The sequence below is a fragment of the Carlito syrichta genome, unplaced genomic scaffold (genome assembly GCF_000164805.1).
Source record: "Carlito syrichta isolate Samal-C Ts95f unplaced genomic scaffold, Tarsius_syrichta-2.0.1 Scaffold303316, whole genome shotgun sequence".
NCBI lineage: Eukaryota > Metazoa > Chordata > Mammalia > Primates > Tarsiidae > Carlito > Carlito syrichta.
This window is the reverse complement of record NW_007247412.1, coordinates 336,794-343,437: the sequence shown is the minus strand read 5'-3', so window position 1 is coordinate 343,437 and position 6,644 is coordinate 336,794. Positions and strand designations below refer to the sequence as shown.

The 6,644-nt window shown below is 48.6% G+C and overlaps 1 pseudogene; it reads right to left on the bottom strand.

Annotated features, from left to right (window-relative positions):
- Positions 1-46: 46 nt before the first annotated feature.
- Positions 47-1,679, bottom strand: LOC110595668 (annotated as a pseudogene).
- Between the last annotated feature and the right edge of the window lie 4,965 nt (positions 1,680-6,644).

The following is a 6,644-nucleotide window of genomic DNA, read 5'->3' as shown; positions in this document are numbered from 1 at the left end:
CTCTTTTTTTTTTTTTTTTTAAGAACATGAGCCAAAGTTTTATGGTTCATTTCTTGCATTTGAAGTACTCTTCAATGACATCCTTAGCCTGAGATTCTTTGCCGTAGTCCTTAACTACAATACAAGTGCAACCAACTGCTTTATGGGGTTTTCCCTCTCTGTCAATTTTACACGAGTCTCCCCATTCCCCTAGTTTCTTGTCATCAACCTTCATTAGGCTGATTTGGTGCTCAGCACAAAGGGCCGCCACCGGCTTGATATACACAGGCTCATCACAGATGGGTGCAAGCACATAGAGACGGGCCTGGTGCTCGGCTACGGCTTTGGCAGTTTTGTGAATTCCACGCACTAGGCCGTCATGGATAAGGGCGATCTTTGGCACCTCTTGTAAAGCAGCGTTTACCTCCAGCAGCGATGCCTTCCTCGGCCGTGGCGGTGGATTATGGAAGACGCCTAAAATGAAATGCACCCACGCTTCAGTCTCTCCTCAGCCTTCCCATGGCTTGGTGGTGTCAGGCAAAGAACGACCCTACTGTCAAGGACACAATTATACGGACCTTATTATGCTAAGGAACCCTTTGCTTACTTTGTGGCCCGTTTTTTATTACAAGGCTTCTCTCTGTTCACTGAAAAGGCTGCTGGCTGGATCAGGAAACTCATGGCACTATCTTCTTTGCATAATTTCTTTGATTCCCCAAATTCCTCTTTTTCATGACTGCTGTTTTTCTCTCTGCCCCCGCCGTCCACTCCCATCTTCCTATTCCGAAGCTCCAGCCCCTTGTGGGAACTCCCACTCCGCCCCGGTTTCCATCCTGAAAGGCACCTCTTAGCCCCAGCGCACTGTCGAGATGACTAACACATCCCGAATCCAAAGATGAATCACTCAAATTACCAGCTTCCACTAGTTTTTCACAGACCCTGTGACCTCCTCAGAGGCCCACTCCCTCCCATCCCTGTCCTCCTGGAACTGTGTTGCTCACCTTTGTCCCTGTCCACCCACCTCCAACGCTGTTGTGCCCACACTCCTGGCACCAGGGCATCCCTGGATATTTTGTGGACTTTTGTGCTCCGTGGCATTCATGAGACACAACCACAACGCTCAATCCGCAGTTCTGACTATAATTCCAAATTTTCCCAGTACACTCCCCCACATCCCATTGAGAACCTCCATTGTCTGTCTATTGTATTCCAGTGCTGCAATTTGTATGAATTTCTTAAACATGCAATAACAACAAACACAATTCCTTCCAGGAGAATGAAGGGTCACTCCACCCCGCAATTCCCCAAGAAACAGGTGACAGTTAATTTCACCTAAATCCCAAGCAGCCAATAACACTGTTCATAATGGGCTCTCCAGCTCACCCCACCTCACCCTCCGCCCTAATTTTCTAAATCTGCTCAACAACCAGAGCCATTAAATCCAGAAACTAATTTGTAAGGAAAACAATGAGAAGAATAATCGTCTCTCCATAGGATTCCAATGGAGGGTCCCGTCGGGACAGTATGCTGCTAAGAACCGAGAAGGTATCCTGGAGGGAAAGGCCTATTAACATCCAAACCCCCCAGCGGAAGGGACGCTGACCCACTGCAGAAATGGAAATCTGTCCCAGCCCACGGGAGCCTGCGCTCAGGTCCACGTTATTTATCCTGCACACGAAGTTGCTAACAGTGCAAGCCATCATGGGCTGCTCCCCACAGCTCAGGGGTGGCTTGCAGAGCTGTCCCCAGGACACGTGCCTGGGCTGCCTTGGAGCAGTGCTATTTACAAAAGGAAAATAAAGCACAGAAGCAGGAGGTGGAGAAAGAGCCAGAAAGGCTGAAGTCAAAGCGAGCTGGCAGGGAGGGAGTCTGGTGGTCTCTGCACAGCCCCCGCAGGGAGGGCCAACCTTGCCCAAGCGGATCATCGACGGGATCGTCTGTTATTCGTGGAGGGGGGTCGGGGACTCAGAGGTGGGAGGCTTCACCTTGAGTCATCCGTGAGTCATAGGCAGGAGGCAGAAATAGCTCTATGACCCACGGTTCCTTGTCACAGACATCTTACAGCATCTGTAACCAGGACTCCTGAAGTTGGGAAGGACTCGGGAGCTCCTTGCCGCCAGGCTGGTTCATTTGGTGAGATGTCTGTCCTCTTCCATGGCAAAGGCAAGTGACTGAAAGTCAAGGACAGGATTCTCAAGCAAACTTTCCTGGCCAAGGCTACCTCTTTACTCCCGTCAAGTAGATCTGTTTTCCGTGGTCGGCAAAGCGTAACTCATCTGCTTTCTGTCTCTCTTTGCCTCTTCTGCCTTCTATTATTATTATTTTTTTTTTTTTAGTCGGGGTCTCATTGTGTCATCCAAGCTGGAGTGCAATGGCACGATCATGGTTTACCACAGCCTCGACTTCCCGGGTAGCTCTGTTGCCCAGGCTGGTTCTCGAACACCTGGGCTCAAGCAATCCTCCCACCTCAGCCTCCCGAAGTGCTGGGATGACAGGAATGAGCCACCATGCCTGGTCTGCCTCTTCTACCTACTTGCTTCCTCACGCTGCACACGCCAAGCCCATCTAGGACAGTCAGATCGCACTAGGATCTCCCGCGTTCCAGAAAACCTTCCTTGATTAGACGGAACCAGTTTTGCTCTTTTCTCATTCTTCTATTCCCTTAGGGCTTGTGACAGACAGTGCACATCGCCTGCCCCACACCCAAAGTCCCTTTAATTCCCGTGTCATCAGAACTCAGATTGACGGGGTCCGACCATTCAGTTCGTGGACTCGTCCTAGAAAAAGTGCTCCATGCCTCCTTGCTGAATATCACCACAGTCACCCTTGAAGAGCTCCCCTTGGGAAGCTATGCACCCACACCAGTGCCTAGTCCAGCAATTGTGGAACTCTTTCTCTGGAATGGCCATTGGAGCTATTGTCATATGACCTTTGATGTCCTGAATGCCATCAGATACCTTCCTCTCAGTATTTCCTATATCTCTGGGCAAAGAAAAAAGTCACTGGAGGCCACATCAGGTGAGCAGGGAGGGTGTTCCAATACAGTGATTTGTACAGTGCTGCCGATGTAAGCACTCGGTGGCAAGTTTGCAAACCTAATGGTCAGACCCCAACAAATAACGATGACAGCTCTGATGGCCAGACCAGAAAAAGAGTTCCCAAACTGCTTTGATGGGTGGACTAGACGCTGGTGTTGGTGCATAGCTTCCCAAGGGGAATATTGGTTCTTTAGTTCACGAACCTAATTGTCAGACCTCATAGCTCTCATATTTACCCTCTTCCTCTGTTGAAGGTATTCCTTCCCCAGCCCATTCCGGTTTTTGAACTCATCATATGAGAATACTAGTCTTGAAATGTAGGTTTTGGCTAGACATGGTGGCTCCAGCCTGTAAACCCAGCACTTTGGCAGGTGGAGGTGAGAGGATTGCATGAGTCCAGGGGTTCAAGACCTCCTCTCTTTAATAAGTCAAAAAATTAGCTGGGAGTGATGATGCATGTCTGTAGTTCCAACTACTTGGAAGGCTGAGGCAGAAGGATCCCCTGAGCCCAGTAGATCGAGGCTGCGGTGGCCGGGAGCATGCCACTGCACTCCAGCCTGGGCGACAGTGAGACTCCAACTCAAAAAAAAAAAAAAATGTAGGTTTTCTTATTGCTCAGGTCTGATGAGGCCAACAGATCAGAAGACCAATGCCATTGAAAAGACAGTTTGTTAATCACACTTCCAAGAGGAAGAGACACACACACCACACAGGTTCAGAGTTGACGACTTTAAGTCATTTCAGCAGACTCTTGGGTAGAGGGACTGTCCCTATTTACCTGGTACCTGACTCTGGGGTGACTAGGACAAATGGATTATGACCCAGAGTCTGAGCCTGTGAAGCAAGAATCCTGCTTTGAAACAATTTCTTATCACCTACCCTCTTTTTATTTTATGTGTGTATGTATGTATTTATTATTTTGAGTCAGGATCTTACTGTGTTGCCCAAGCTAGAATGCAGTGGCACAATCACAGCTCACTGCAGCCTTGACCTCCTGGGCTCAGGTGATCCTTCTGCCTCAGCCTCCCGAGTAGCTCCAACTACAGGCACGCCTCCACACCTGGCTAATTTTTTTATTTTTTTGTAGAGACTAGTTCTCGCTATGTTGCCAAGGCTGGTCTCGTACTCCTGAGCTCAAGCAGTCCTCCTGCCTCAACTTCCCAAAGTGCTGGGATTATAGGTATGAACCACTCTTTCTCCTGCCCTGTCCTTTCTCCCCCATCCTCTGTAATGCATGCTTATCACGTGCTTACTTAGGGATTCCAGAGAGAAATCTTAAAACAGACCAGGAATGGAGTCCTGACTGCCCGACCCTCTTGTTTGGGGGGAGTCACTGGATGGTTAATCCATAGCCTGACTGCAGCTGAGATAACAGCACCCAGACATCTGGAAGTACCATCTCCCAAGATAAGCCATCAAAGCGAGGGTCCAGACCCGTACCCTGTGCCATGCTCGACGTTTCCTATACCAAGTTTTCCTTTAAGAAGCCTTCTGGCTGGTGGTGGTGGCGCATGCCTGTAATCCCAGCACTTTGGGAGGCCAAGGCGAGAAGATTGCCTGAGTCCAGGGGTTCGAGGCCAGCCTGGGCAACGTAGCGAGAACTAGTCTCTGTGAGTATGCCGCTACACTGCAGCCTGGGTGACAGAGTGAGACTCCAACTCAAAAAAAAAAAGACACCTTCTAACCAGCTTGAAAATTTGAGGTGGGCTTTGTGACTTTAGTCTGCCTTCTCCTCTGGGATACAATCTATTTCTCTTTCCACCAACTCTCATCTCTCAAATTTGACTTTCGAGTGACAAGCAGCTGGACCTGGGTCTGCTAGTAAGCCCTAGGAGAGCCTGGTGAAGGGGGTGGCTGGGTGGTTGGTTGTGTATGAAAGGCGAGTGGTTTAGTAGCTTTAGTAATTGACTAGCCCTGGGAGGGACAGTTTCTCAAGGGTCAGCAAGGTCCCAAGAAGTCAAGGCATCAGAAAGGCATGATGGGCTGGGCACAGTGGCTCTTGCCTGTAATCCCAGAACTTTGGGAGACTGAGGCAGGAGGATTGCTTGAGCCTAGGAGTTGGAGACCAGCCTGGGCAATGTGGCAAGACTTCGCCTCTACAAAAAAAAAAAAAATGGCAGGCATAGTAGCATGCATCTGTAGTCCCAGCTACTCAGGAGGCTGAGGCAGAAGGATCACCTGAGTCCAGGAGGTCGAGGCTGCAGTGAGCTATGATGATGCCACTGTACTCCAGCCTGGGCAACAGAGTGAGACCTTGACTCAAAAACAAAACAACAACAACAAAAACCTCATGAAAACAGTAATCCTTGGAGCTGCTAAAGCTATCGAGAGACCATAGGAAAAAGCCAACAGAATTCCTGAGAAGCCACTGCAGGCCTTTGAAGATGTTAAACTACCGAATTAAACCACTCTGATGTTCTCATTAACTGAAAGAACACATTCCTTACTGCTTTAGCTACTTTTATTCAGCCATTAAGTTACTTGCAGCTGAAGCATCTTGATACAGTGTTTAAATCGTCACTTGACTCCAAAGGTAAAAGTCCTAATTCTGCATCCAGTTGATGGTATTTTATTACAGCGGCCCTAGGAAATGAAAACAACTACCAACAGGGAATATTATTGAATATTAAAATATTACTAGCTGGGCTCGGTGGCTCAGCCTGTAATCCCGCACCTTTGGGAGGCTGAGGTGAGTGGATTGCCTGAGCCCGCGGGTTCGAGACCCGCCTGGGCAGCGAGACCTCATCTCTACAATAAATCAAAAAATCAGCCAGGCGTGGTAGCGCATGCCTGTAATTCGGCTACTGGGAAGGCTGAGGCGGAAGGATCGCCGGAGCCCAGCAGGTCGAGGCTGCGGTGACCGGGAGCGGCCACTGCACTCCAGTCTGGGTGACAGAGTGAGACTCCAACTCAAAAAAATAAAATAAAATAAAATATCACTATAAACCAGGAGCTACGCTAAGTACTCTGTATGCAGAATCTCTTCTAGTCTTCAGGACAGCCTCATAAAGTGGGTAACATTTTTACCCACATTTTATAAGTGGGGAATATAAGATTTGGTGATAAGTCATGCCCACAGCCATCCAGGTAAGTGGTGAAGCTGGAGTTTTGAGGGGTTTTGTTGCAGGATTGTTTGTTGCAAGGGTTTAAGGGTATTTTATACATTTGAGGCCTCTGTGAATATTATGCTTTCTCCACTATTTGCATCATTTTACCTGCTAATTCATTCAGCCAAATTGAATGAATAATAAGCACCTCAAATTTAACATACCCAAAGTGGTACTCTTCATTTTCCCTTGCAAATTTCTTCCTCCATTTCCCATTAAAACACCTCCTTCCCTCTTGTCCCCAATCCTAGTTGATGGCTCTGTGCATTTATTCCAGCCAAAATCCTGAGTCATTCTCGCTGACTACCCACCCCACTCACAGGAACAGCCAGCAAGTTCTCAACCCTCAGGTTGTCTATTAAATCTAATCTCATCTCACTGCCACTGCTGCCACCCCGTCCTAGCCACCACCGTCCCTCCCTGAGTTTACTGCTCAGTCCTGACCAGTCTTGCTGCTGGTAGCTTCCACGATTGCCCTCCCAGAGTCCATTCCCCACAAAGCAGCCAGGTGAGCTTTTAC